The sequence below is a fragment of the Protobothrops mucrosquamatus genome, unplaced genomic scaffold (genome assembly GCF_001527695.2).
Source record: "Protobothrops mucrosquamatus isolate PMUCROS unplaced genomic scaffold, P.Mucros_1.0 scaffold1357, whole genome shotgun sequence".
In the NCBI taxonomy this organism is placed as follows: domain Eukaryota; kingdom Metazoa; phylum Chordata; class Lepidosauria; order Squamata; family Viperidae; genus Protobothrops; species Protobothrops mucrosquamatus.
The window spans coordinates 134,393-148,538 of NW_015387550.1; the positions used below are offsets into that span (position 1 = coordinate 134,393).

A 14,146-nucleotide genomic window follows, 5' to 3' on the forward strand; every position below is an offset into this window, starting at 1 on the left:
GGGTGCTTCCAATTCAAAGTACTTCCATTTGGACTATAGGGAACCCCCACAGTATTTATGCAACTAATTAATGAGGTGCTCCATGAGTATTTGTACAAGGGGTTTTTGGTGTACCTGAACGACATTAGTCTACATCAAAATGAAAGCTGAGCATGGAAAATTAGTCAGAGCAGTTTTAAATAAAGTTTGAGCAGCCAAACTCTATGCCAAAGTTTTAAAATATGAATTCCACAAAGAAAAGTGGAATTTAGTCACCAAGTGACAAAATTAGTGGACCAGAGGAATGTTGTGGATATAATATACTTGGACTTTGATAAAGTAGATCACAACCTACTACCTGATAAGATAGAAAAATGTGGGTTAGACAACATCACTACCAGATGGATTCGTAGCTGGCTGACCAGCCGTACTCAGCATGTGGTCCTCAATGGAACCACATCTATATGGAGAGAAGTGTGTAGTGGGGTGCCCCAGGGCTCTGTTCTGGGCCCAGTGCTCTTCAACATTTTCATCAACGATTTGGACGAGGGGATAGATGGGGAACTCATCAAATTTGCAGACGACACCAAGCTGGCAGGAATAGACAACACTCCAGAAGACAGGGTTAAGATACAGGAGGATCTGGACAGACGTGAACACTGGGCACTATCTAACAAAATGAAATTCAATGGTGAAAAAAGTAAGGTTCTACATTTAGGCAAGAAAAACCAAATGTACAGGTATAGTATAGGGGTACCTTGCTCAATAGTAGTAACTGTGAGAGGGATCTCGGAGTCCTAGTGGACAATTACTTAAATATGAGCCAGCAGTGTGCTGCAGCTGCCAAAAAAGCCAACACAGTGCTAGGCAGCATTAACAGAGGGATAGAATCAAGATCATGTGAAGTATTAATACCACTTTACAATGCCTTGGTAAGGCCACACTTGGAATACTGCATCCAGTTTTGGTCACCACAATGTAAAAAAGATGTTGAGACTTTAGAAAGAGTACAGAGAAGAGCAACAAAGTTGATTATGGAACTGGAGGCTAAAACATATAAGGAATGGTTGCTGGAATTGGATATGTCTACTTTAATGAAGAGAAGGACTAGGGGGGACATGATAACAGTGTTCCAATATCTCAGGGGCTGCCACAAAGAAGAGGGAGTCAAGCTATTTTCCAAAGCACCTGAAGGCAGGACAAGAAGCAACGGATGGAAACTAATCAAGGAGAGAAGCAACCTAGAACTAAGGAGAAACTTCCTGACAGTTAGAACAATTAATCAGTGGAACAACCTGCCTCCAGAAGTGATGAATGCTCCAACACTGGAAGTTTTTAAGAAGAGACTGGACAGCCATTTGTCCGAAATGGTATAGGGTTTCCTGCCTGAGCAGGGGGTTGGACTTGATGACCTCCAAGATCCCTTCCAACTTTATTATTATTATTATTATTATTATTATTATTATTATTATTATTATTATTATTATTATTATTATTATTATTATTATTATTATTATATGACTATTTGGCTGCCAAATTTCTCATGAAGGGGTGGAAATGGACCCAGAAATGATGTGAGCTGTTTTGCAGTGGGCCCTGCCACACCCAGAAACAGCTGCAAAGTTTTCTGGGCTCCGCAAACTTCTATTGGCAATTCATCCCCTCCTTAGTTCAGATCATATCCCCATTACTAACTTACTAAAAAATAATGCGGAAAACAAGCAGAAACCTAGCCAGCCATTAAAATGGACTATGGAATGCCAAGTGGCATTTGAGAAATTAAAAGAACTTTTTTCCGCAGAGCCAGTACTAAAACACCCAGATCAGGAAAAGCTATTTGTCATCCAGGCAGATGCCAACGATATTGCAGTGGGTGCGGTACTACTCCAAGAAAACCAGGAAGGCCAGTTGCCAGTGTCTAAACCTCAAAGAAACTCACAGAAACTGAACAGCGATGGGCCGTCTGGGAGAAGGAAGCTTATGCTGTGCGTTGGGCCCTCCTCACCTGGAGGCACTTCCTGGAAGGGAACAAGATCCCTTTCCAAGAATGGGCTGATCATAAAAACCTTGAAGCACTAAAGACTCCCAGGAAGCTGTCCCCTAAACAGGCTCAATGGGCCCAGCAGTTCTATCGGTTCAATTTTACTCTCCGGTACTTACTTGGGGGCCAGTTGCTCTATTTGTGAAGCAGCTAAACAGAGACAGAAAAATGCCTGACCTCCTGCAGATGGTTGCAAAAACTTCAGCACCCTGGAGAGAAATCTCAATGGACTTTACCATAGAGCTACCAGAAAGCGCGGGAAACACTGTCTTTTGGGTAGTAACAGATTTATTCCCCAAGCAAGTCCATTTCATCCCTTGCCAGAAAATTCCAACTGCTAAAGCCTTGCTAAGATGTTTGTAGAACACATCTATTGGCTACATGGGGCCCTACAACGCATAATCTCAGATAGAGTGGTCCAATTCATCTCTGGAGAGCCTTTTTGGACCTACTGAGCATCAACCAGGGCCTGTCATCTAATCCTCCTCCTCAAACGAATGGGGGACAGAATGAACAAACTCAATACTAGAACAATACCTAAAATACTTCATAAACTATCAACAAGACAATTGGACTGACTTGCTACCGTTCACTGAAGTAGCCTATAACAGTGATGGCGAACCTTTTAGAGACCGAGTGCCCAAACTGCAACCCAACACCCAATTATTTATCGCAAAGTGCCAGGGCCACATCAGCATTGTGGTGCCCTCAGGGGGAGCAGGGGGTGTGGCCCACTGGGTGGGAGTGGCTGTGGTGGTGACGGCAGATTGAGTGGGCGTGACCGGGGTGGACGTGGCCACCTTGATGTTGCTTGTGGGGGGGGACGCCTGTGGGGGCTGATCCAGGGGGTGTCTGGTGGGTGGGGCGGTGGGCAGGAGGCTCGTCCTGTGGGGTGAGGCAGGGGGTAGGGCGGGGGTGCCATTGCTGCAGGGCAAGGCAAGGCAAGACAGGGGCGGCGGCTGCCTGACACCATCAGCCCTCGCACACAGAGGCCAGCGAGCACATGGGGGCGTGCTCTAATACCTCTACTCGAGCTTGCTAGCCAGCTGCTTTGCCTCCTTTTGCTGGGTGGGGCTGCCGCTCCAGGCACCAGCGGTGGCCTAATGGACCTGTATGAGCTGGCGGCAGTGGCAGGTGTGCCCACAGAGAGGGCTCTGAGTGCCGCCTCTGGCACACGTGCCATAGGTTCACCATCACTGGCCTATAACAATGCAGTGCATTCTAGTACTGGTTACACATCTTTCCAAGTGGCTACAGGACAGAGTTTCAACCTGATGCCTTAATTACCTGCCAATGAACCTACCATCCCTTCCCTTAAGCAATAGATTACACAATTGCAAAATATGTAGCCAGTTGTCAGAAAAGCCTTAGACGAAGCTAGAGAAACCTATAAAGCCCAGGCAGATAAAAAAAGGGTGGAACCTACCCTACCTCTCCACTAGGTTCCTGCAGTCCTTGCAGCCCTCCAAGAAGTTAGGGCCAAAATTTGTGGGATCCTTCCCTATTAAACACATCATCAACCCAGTCACAGTAGAACTTGAAGTCCCCAAAATATTAAGACAGATCCATCCGGTATTCCACTGTAGCTTGCTAAAGCCCAAGATGAATTCACCTTTAAGGCCAGCAGTAGCCGCTCCACCACAAGCTATTATGGTGGAAGGTGAACAACATTTTGAAATCAGGGAAATCTTAGATTCCAGAATGCACCATGAGGCCAATACTTAGTAGCATGGAAGGATCTCCCAGCATCCCAAAATGAGTGGGTACACAAGAAGCATGTGAGAGCCCCTAGACTGCTCAAACATTTTCATGCTCGTTACCCTGATAAACCTAACTGCTATGTTTAATTTTCTCTTCCTGTTATTTTCTGTTCTCCAGGTAAACCTCTCTTTTTCTTAATGGGTGGTGGTGGCATGTCAGATCCTCAATGTATTTCTTTGTTATGCCTTTCATTTTGGGGTTTTGCCATTCTATTGGGGGGGAGGTTTGTTCTTAGAAGGGGGGAAATGACCTATGGGACTCCTACAATGTATTTCCTTTGCTTTGTTCTATCCTCTTTGAAGTATCTTACTTGGGGTGTGAAAGGAATGTGCCTCTGTCCATCTGCTTTATCTCCAGTCAGATGGGAAGAAACCGTTGTGGAAAACAAAAATATTGGCTATTGTTCTTTTATGCAAGGTTTAGGCCCAGGTGAACTAAATCAGGCCTCATGGACAAAGTATTGAACCAAAGTTCATGCTATGCTTAATTTTGCAGTTTGTAATTGTACTTTTCTTAATATGATTTTGGTAAGCTTGCTTGTTTCAAATATATTTAGAACATAAGGACTGGAACAGTAAGAAATAGGGAACTGAAAGTAGCTGATGGATGCGGGTTCCAATGTACATGGGTATATGTGGAAAGTTACATTCAGCAGAAGGTCAGCAGGAAGTCAGTAGAAAGTCAGCAGAAATCAGCAAAAGTCAGCGGACCATCTGACTACAATCTTAGAATGAGAAAGGGTATAAAGAGTTAGGACTGGACCTGATTGATTTGCCATTGGCCTATACATGACACAGAAAATACAAAGCCTCAAACAGGAACAGGAAACAACTTCAAGAGCCCCAGAGGGTATAAAAACCCACTCCCTACATGTGCTCTCTCTTTTCTTCCAGAGCCATCTTTCTGTCTGGCTCTCCTCTTCAATAAACTGCAACCTTCTTTCTAAAGCAATTGCCATGTTGTTTATTCCTGGCTTGGACTGAACCATGATGAAGACTTTTCCTTCGACAATTTGGCGACTCAGGTGGGACTCCAAGCTAACCTCTCCAATGGACTGAGACTGGTAAGCCCCATCTTGCCGGCAGCAGACCCCTTGTGTCTGTGGATGGGTTTCCCAGGCCCTGCCCATGTGGAGCCAGGGTAGTAAAGGGAGTTTGGGGTTTGAGCTCAAGGGCTGCTTTGGAAAGAAGGTGAAGGTGAGTACCTCTAAAATTTAACTTTAAAGCCCAGGGGAGTGAGAGAAATGTGTGTATGTGTGTGTGAGTGAGAAGACCCCTTTTCCCAATCAGTTGGATTTTGCTCCCTCTGGCCTTTCCTAACTGCAGAAAGTATCTGTTCAAGTGGCAGACCCTGGAAAGCATGGGGGTTTGGCCAGAGCACAGGACCTTTTGTTAGGGAAAAGGGAGAGGCTGTGTGAAAGTGGAATGGATTTGGGCAACCAGCTGGTAAGGCCCTGTAAGCAAAGCCCCAAGTTAGGAAATTAAGCCCCAGGCTAGGAGCGACTCATACCTCTGAAAGTAAGCAGAGGTCCTCCCAGATATTTGAAGTCCAAAAACTGTGGTTGTGCAGGTAAAGCCAATAATTGAGTGACCCATACTCTCTAGGTGAGCAGATGAGTCCTCGAAGAACCCTTTTTGGTCTTAAATTGTGGTAGAGAATCCCTGAAGGAATGACCCATATTCTTTAGGGATTCCAGAGTGCTCTGTGGGCCCCCTTTTGGCCCGAAAACTGTGGTTGTAGGAAGACGTCTCACAAGGAGACTTCAAATGCACTGGACCCGACAGAGCCGAAGTGAACCTCTACACCGGAAATAGGGGAATCATGGGATGTTTTAGTTCGAGATAGGCTCCCCAGTAAAAGCTTGTTTGAGGCCTGGGATGGGAATCAGCTACCTGTTGAGGCAGGTATGAAAAAGAGATAGATAGAGAAACTATATATTAAAAAATGGATTTTGCTCAGGGCTTTGCTGGGAAACCAATTTGGCTAAATAAAGGTACTTAAAAGGAAATTAAAATATAGAAATAGTGATTCTCTCTCTCTCTCTCTCTTTCTCTCTCTCTCTATGCAACCATGTGGTATGTTTAAGATTTGTGCCTTCCCTAATTTGAGTTAACTGACATTTATGGTGGGAATGACCAGGATGTGTAGAACTAAAAGTTCTGTTTCCTTTTCTGTTCTCTTGTCTTTGTGTGTATATGTGTGTCAAAGTCTTTGTGTGTGAGGTAAATGTGACTGTCAAGTGTCTCTAATCCAAAGAGAAAAGAATTTTAAAATTCTGCTAAGCCACCAAAAGGAAAATACCCTCACTCTGTCTGGCCAACAGTGAAGAAAAATGTTTTTTCCCCCTTTCTCTCTCTGTACTCTTAAGAACAATCCAAAGTTAGCAGGAGGGAATTTTAAGTTCATCTGCTGGAAAGATTTCACTCTTGCATTTACTGTATGTGTTGTAAATGGGCTTTATCTGTCTATCCTTTTCCTGAAACATGCCCAGCATTTTTCAAGTTGCAACTCTTTAGTCCTCTTTAATATGTTACAAATATTCAGTTCAGAAATGAGACCTTTCATTTTGTTGTTCTCTTATCAGAATCCAGCCTTTTTGTCCTCATCTGTGTTGTCCCCATCTTATCTGTTTCTTTAACCATTGCAGTATTAATGCCTTTTCAAACTCTGTCTGCAAGCTACCCCCAATTCTACTTCTCCTTTTCTTATCCTGTTCTCCATGCCTTGGTCTGTCTCTCCTGGGAGAGTCCACCCAGAAAGGGAGGAGGAGATCTTGCTCTCATGTCTTTCAGCCCCACACAGATGACCCCCCCAACCTTTGGAAGCAGAGGTTGCCTCCATCCATTTGAGCCATGGAATTGGGTTTTGAGTCCAGCCATCCACTAAAAAGCCACCATGCAATCAGAGTGGAACAGATCTTCCCAAGTCCTACCATTCCCACAGATGTCTGTGAAAGCTGCAGAGGCAGGAAGGAGTCCTGGAGCCATTGGTCCCCATGTGAAGCCTCAGAAGAAAATTAGGAAGACTATGGGGGGATGGTGGAAACTCACTGTAAGGTTTTCTTTCTTGCCCCATTGGTGTTATAATTAAGTAATTGAATGTATTTATGGAGTGATGGCATTTGGGAATAGTTGGCACAACAACTTTCTGTCTGGTGGGAGGAAAATTTATCCAGAATGTATTGCCTGTTTTGTATTAGTAGCTGCACACATGCACACACACCCTTCATAAATACACTGAATCTATCTCTTTCACCTACCTTCAGTAAAGCTATAGTCTGATTCTTGCCCTGGGTCATTAAAACTTTGTAGGAACAACTTCCAGAAAATTCCAAAGGGGAGGGAACCAGGCCCCCTCAGGTGATTTGCAATTCATATGCCCTCACTGAGGAGGTAGCAGGAAAGAGATCTCTGAGCCCTGAATATCTTGCACTGGTGGACTCAGATTGGGAGTCCTAGGGCTCACTATGTGCAATTTAAGAAAATTTAATAGCTTGGCTTGCCGGTGGCCTTCCGGGTGCGCTTCAAGGTGTTGGTCATCATCTTCAAAGCGCTCCATGGCATCGGACCTGGATATCTCCGAGACCGCCTTCTGCCGCAGATTACCTCCCATCGGCCGGTACGCTCCCACAGAGTGGGTCTCCTCAGGGTGCCGTCAGCCAGACAGTGCCGGCTGGCGACCCCCAGGGGGAGGGCCTNCCCTTCCTTCCGCCGCGCCCTTAAGACATGGCTCTTCCAACAAGCAGGACTGGCCTAAGGGGAAATTTTAGTGGGGTTTTAAAAGCAATTTTAAAAATTAATAAGGCCAAATTTAATATTTCATCTTAACTTTGTTTTAATGATAGTTTTTGGGGTATTTTTGTAGTTGTTTTTATCAGGCTGTCAGCCGCCCTGAGTCTGCAAGGAGAAGGGCGGGGTATAAATTCAAATAATAAATAAATAAATAAATAAATAATAAATAAATACCGGCTAACCTCAATTGGACATTACAAACCTGGATGCACTGAACTAAGAGCTAAGGCAGGAAACAACCCTCGAAAATGGGTAGCCAATGGTTATGTACTGATGAAGACCATGGCTGTGAAGAATTTTGGGAGGAATGTGCAAACCTGACTGGAAGCTCAAAGTGGCATCCAACATTTGAAAATAATTGGCACAGAATATTGGAAACTATAAATTTCTTTTAGAACTTTGTGGGTTGGACTCTACCCTTTTGAGAGCCACTGCAGGGCTCTCTGCTGCCTCCATTAATGTCTTCCCCTCTTTTTTGGGGGGGGGGGGCTTAACAGTTTTAAAGCTTGTTTACCAAGTCTCCCTGACCAGAACAATTTTAATCTTGAGCCAGTAAGTGTGTCACCCACACACTTATGGCATAAAGGGGGGATTTGTGGGAAGTCAGCCCCCCAGAGAAGGAAATATTAAAAGGGCAGAATATTATATTTCCTCAAAGGATCTTAAAGAGGCAGAAAAGCATGCCCAGTTTTTTTTTAATATCCCCAAGTCTCCCTCCCTCAAGTAGAAGCCAGCTCTGTGGAAATGCAGATGTATTTCTGTCTGGCTCTCCTCTTCAATAAATTGCAACCTTCTTTCTAAAGCAGTCACCATGTTGTTTATTCCCGGCTTAGACTGGACCAAGATGAAGACTTTTCCTTTGACAGTATATTTTGTCTTCATGTGTTCTATAAATTCAGTCAATTGTGTTTTATTCAAATCACAGTTAAGCTAATTCTATGTGTCAGTCATGTGATATGTAAATGCTGTATTGTCTTAGTGGTTTGGACAATTAATTCCTTTTATACAATTAAAATACACCAATAAGTAAAGAGAAATTTTACATTTATTTTAGCTTCTCAACAACAGCCACCAATCTGTCCGATAGAGCAAATACTAACATTTAAAATCTCTGAAACCTTCTGAAGTTGTAGAAAATCATTATATACACTAATGAACTAAGATATTCATATCACATGGAATGCAAACCGTTAAAAAATGATGCAGAGTTTCTTTAACCTTAATTTGGCCTTAATTTTATATGACTGATTCTTTTAATTATATGGGACCAAGCATATATGGGCATACGTTATTGTACAACAGTGGAACCAGAAAAAAAGTGCTATTTCAGTTGTGATTTTTATATCCTCTTTCTTTCAAAAAATATCCCTTAAACATCAGCATGTAATTTTGCTTGAAATTCAAAACCTGAAGATAAAATTATACGTTCATTAAAAATGCTCAAGGGAATGTTTACAGAATTTGTAACCAGAAACTTTCTGGATTTGGATAATAATATTCCTGTTTTAATATTAAAATTTAAATTAAAAAAAGAGCTGGTCCAGAAATGGAAACAACCAAACCCAGTTGTTTAGAGCATATGGTCTGAATTAAGATCCACCGATTTTTTATGCACAACTTACTATATTAGGGCATCTATTCACGATGATCCCAGTCTTTATAATTCAGTATGTTAGATTTGTTTTATTTCAGCCTTGACAAAACTTTTAATGCAAGTGAAATAAGATACATTCACCATCATCTAGCCAAAATTTCTGAGCTTACCTTTCTACATCTAAGACAACCATAGAGGATTTTGAGCAACAATCTCAGTGAACAAAATATAATCATGCAATGTAGGCATATATTAATATTGCAACAATCCATGCAAAAGACATTAAACCAGAAAATCCATGATCTTGAAGGCATTCAAGATAATAATTATATCATTTAAAATTAAAACCAGTTAAATGGTTAGGATCTAGTTAATACTGGTAGCTTTTATGGGAAATATTGTTATCAGAGCAATTTCTAGTTTAATCCGTACTGCATACAACAATACTTTGCATTAAGTCAATAGTTTCATTAGTATATCCCCTACAAGATGGATAACTAGATTCTAAGCACAACATCCACTTGACAGAAATTATTTAAGATGCATAGTAGAATATATCTTACTAACATCTCCCTTTTCTGTGTTGACTTTCAAAATTAAAAAAGACAAGATTTAAAGATATGATAGCATACTTAAATATTAAGCAAGTTCTTGAGATACAACCTTCAATTACATCTTGCAATCTGAAAACAGAAGCACACCAAAAAGCAATAGTTATACATTTTTAAAAATATTTGGAGTATAACAGAAATGCATTACTTGGTTTTAAACAATATAAATAAATGTAGCAATTTTATGTATTGAGCAGAAATTCTTTATTTGCTGAACAATATCACATTGAAACTTTACTCTTACTGCTGACAGATGGATAATGATACAAGGACAATCATCATCTCCGTGGTAACAGTGTAAAATATGTCAGAGGAACATTGCACATGGAACTGCTGCTGCTTTTTTTTACAGTCCTGCCTCGGCTTCCTCAGTTATATACTCTTTGCAAACCCAATATGCCCAGAGTACAAGTCAACCAAGGGCAACTTCAAGGCTGCAGGCATAAAGAGAACTAACGAATTAATTGTGTCAAGTTCTAATATTGCTGATTAAATATGCCCTTGCCGTACATGACACAATCTCGAATGTCTCACAAAAATCCACTATTCTTGTAGATCACTAGTTAACTTTTTAGAATTTGGGCAAACATTTTTTAGTCAAAAACCCTGCTGTAATGCTTGGAATTTGAACAAATGTTTTTTATACCAGTAGAAAAAACCCTGCTGCGATGGTTGTTCTCAATATCAACCTATGATTCTAATTTTTCTTTACATGCATTCTCAGCAGCAATAATTATTGAAATGAGTCCCACCCCCGAAATAATGTTGCCATTTAAATGCAACATAACAGTTCATTTAGTGACCGTTCAAAGTTACAAGAGCACTGAAAAATGTGATTTATAACCATTTCATCATAGTTAACTTTGCAGCATCCCCATGATCAGATGCTTGGCAACTGGTTCATATTTATGACCTTTGCTGTGTCCAGGGTCATCTGATCACCTTTTGCAATGGGGAAAGCCAGATTCACTTAATTGTGGCAAGAAAAAATGGGGCAAAACTCAATAAATGCCTCACTTAACAACATAAATTTTGGCTCAGTTGTGGTTGTAAGGTTTTTCAACCTTTTCACCCATTGTATCACTTTTTGGATAAGGCCATATCCGAGTACCACCACTCGCCCAGCAAGGTATCAAAAACTTGACCCAAAAAAAAAAGGAAAAAATGAGAAAGTACAGGTAGTCCTCGACTTACAACAATTTGCTTAGTGACTGTTTGAAGTTGCAACAGCACTGAAAAAAGCGAATTATGATCATTTTTCACACTTATGATTGTTGCAGCATCCCCAGGGTCATGTGATTTATATTCGGATGCTTGGCAACTGATTCATACTTATGATGTTCACAGTGTCTCAGGGTCATGTGATCAATGGCCGGGGGCATGGCCAGCTGATCACTCAGGTTGCAGGGTGCCTGTGTGTGGGGGGAAATCAGTGGGTCTCTGGGATGGGACTGGGGTGGGTGCCTGCTTTCCTTCTCTCCCTTCTCTCCCATTGTCCCTTCCTTCCTTCCTTTCCTTCACCTCCCTTAGTCTCTTTCTCCTTCTCTCCCTCTTTCCCATTGTCCCTTCCTTCCTTTCCTTCCCCTCCCTTTCTCCCTCCTTTCCTCCCTCTTTCCCATTGTCCCTTCCTTCCTTTCCTTCCCCTCCCTTTCTCCCTCCTTTCCTCCCTCTCTCCCATTGTCCCTTCCTTTTTTCCTTCCTTTCCTTCCCCTCCCTTAGTCTCTTCCTCCTTCCCTCCCTCTCCCATTGTCCCTTCCTTCCTTCTTTCCGTCCTTTCCTTCACCTCCCTTTGTCCCTCCTTCCCTCCCTCTCTCCCCTCGTCCCTTCCTTCCTTCCTTCCTTCCTTCCTTCCTTCCTTCCTTCCTTCCTTCCCTCTTTGTCCCTTTCTTCCTTCCCTCCTCCCTTCCATTGTTCCTTCCCTCCATCTTTGTCCCTTCCTTCCTCCCCCCCTCCGTGCCCAGGAAGGAACAAGGGGAGGGGGACAGGCTGCCAGCATGGCTGGCGGCTGTGCTGCCGGTGGTCATGGCGACATGCCAAACCTGCCTGTGCACAGGCACAGGCAGAGCTCCACCCAGCTCACTTGCTCACGCTTTGCTGGAAAACATGCCGCTTGCTAAGTTAGCAGAAGTGCCAGGATCAGCGCCGGGCTACAGCTGATTTGCGCTTCTGCTAAATTAGCAAGCGGCATGTTTTCCAGCAAAGCTTGAGCAAGTTTGCTGGGCAGGAGCCCAGGAGAGCAGCTACAGCTGATCTGTGCTTCTGGGCTGCTCTGCAGAAGCGCAGATCAGCTGTAGCTGTGTGCCCAGATCCTGGGCTCCTGCCGGGCTACAGCTGATTCACGCTTCTGCTAAATTAGCAAGCAGCATGTTTTCCAGCAAAGCGCGAGCAATGAGCTGGGCAGGAGCCCAGGAGAGCAGCTACAGCTGATCTGTGCTTCTGGGCTGCTCTGCAGAAGCGCAGATCAGCTGTAGCTGCGCGCCCAGATCCTGCCCAGCTCGCTTGCATGAGCGAGAGTGCAGGGGCGCGGAATCGGCGTTTCTGAGTACACGCCGATTCGCGCCCCTTCATTCTTCTGAATGAAGACTTTTAGGGGGTGTGGAAAGGGAAACAGACTTAGGGCTGTATTAAGACCATAGATGTAAGGAGAGTGGAAGGGAGGCGAATTCGGGGTGGAGCAGAAAACACGGGGGGAAGGCGTTAGGAAATAAGCACCAAGGTACATGGTGCCTTGCAAGGGATTCCCGAGTGTTTCGCAATTGTTTTTCCTCTCTCCTCTGCGCGAGAAAAACTTTTGCGGCGTAAATCTGAAACCAGGTGTTCCTGTGAGGTGGCACAGGAGGTCCTTGGGAGAGGCGAAGACAAGCTTGGTGTTTCCTCTCTCCCAATCCCCTTAATCTTTTTCACCCCCTTCCCCGGCCTGCCTGTGATCTTAGCTCGCGGCTCCGTGGCTTTTCTTTGCCTAGCTTAGCCAAGCTTTCTTCCGCCCGCCCTGTTCCCGGAAGCGCTGAGGAGGTACGGCAGAAACATGTGAAGGCGAGAAGTAAAAAACAAAACAAACACGGAGTTCCAGCCAGCAGAGGCTTGGCAACCCGGCTGCCGAGAAACAGGAGAGCACAAAGCTGAGGAGAAGAAGGTGGCGGTTTCCTCCTAAAGGGGGCTCCGTTTCTCCACCCCTTCCCCTGGGTTTGTGAGGGAGTTTCTTGGCTCTGATGCTGACAGGTGCTCCTTTGAGCCTGCCGTGAGCTCTCTCACCCCCTTTGCTTCTCCCCCCCGCTTTCGTGAGGATTGTGGCGCCCTTGGGAAGCTGATCATGCTTTGAACCTTAGAAGAGGAGGAGTCCCTTCCTCCTTCCCTCCCTGTCAAGCCCCGGCGGGCTCGACATGAACGGGCTGGGGGAGGGGTTGAGGATGACATGCGTGGTGGCAAAGGAGACTGGCGGCCGTCACCAGACCTCCCAGCTGACAAGCGCAAGTTTGGGGGGGTCGCCAGCTGACAGGCGCAGTTCAGTGCTGCGGCGGCCTCCCCTTCGCTGACCTGCATGCACGAGAAGAAGTCAATCCGGTTGCTGCACAATGAGTCCCTGGGGAGGGCGGGGCCTTGCTCTGTGCCTGCGCTCTTCAAGCGCCTCCTGCAGGGCACATTTGGTAGAGTTTGTGCAGGCTGCTGCCAAGCAGCATATTTTCCACAAACAAGTGAGGTGGGAAGGAGCGGAGCGGGGGGGGGGAGGAAGGTGACGCCATGGGGGGGAAGGCGACGCCACGGGGGGAGGAAGGCGACACCGTGTACCAGCAGCCAGGTGGTCGCGTACCACCAGTGGTACGCATACCACCGGTTGACAAGCCCTGTCCTAGACCAGGGGTGTCAAACTGCCGGCCTATAGGCCGGATGCATCACGCCAAAACCACGCCCTCCCCATTGCCGACAATGGAAAAGAAGTCACAATACGTCATGTGATGTTGCGAGTTTGACCCGCCTGCCCTAGACAAAAACAGCATTTAAACTATAAGCCAGGTTTAATGTTAATAGCAATAGCACTTAGACTTATATACTGCTTCACAGTGCTTTTACAGCCCTCTCTAAGCGGCTTACAAAGTCAGTATATTGCTTCCAACAATCTAGGTCCTTGTTTTACCGACCTCAGAAGGATGGAAGGGTGAGTTAACCTTGAGCTGATGAGCTGCCGGCAGTTGGCAGTCAGCAGAAGTAGCTTGCAGTACTGCATTCTATCACATTCTTAAATGATGCTAATATGTATGATTAAATGGGCACTGCAAAATTGTGACTCTGCCCTTTTATACTTGAGCATTGAAGTTTTACAGAAGTACTAAAGAACTGAGTTCACATCATGTGCCTCCTCCCAGATGCCCAT

General features: G+C 44.6%; 1 non-coding gene across 1 annotated transcript; it reads right to left on the minus strand.

Moving 5' to 3' along the window:
• Positions 1–9,946: 9,946 nt before the first annotated feature.
• On the minus strand, positions 9,947–10,220 carry LOC114922939. The gene has a single exon (XR_003810538.1).
• Between the last annotated feature and the right edge of the window lie 3,926 nt (positions 10,221–14,146).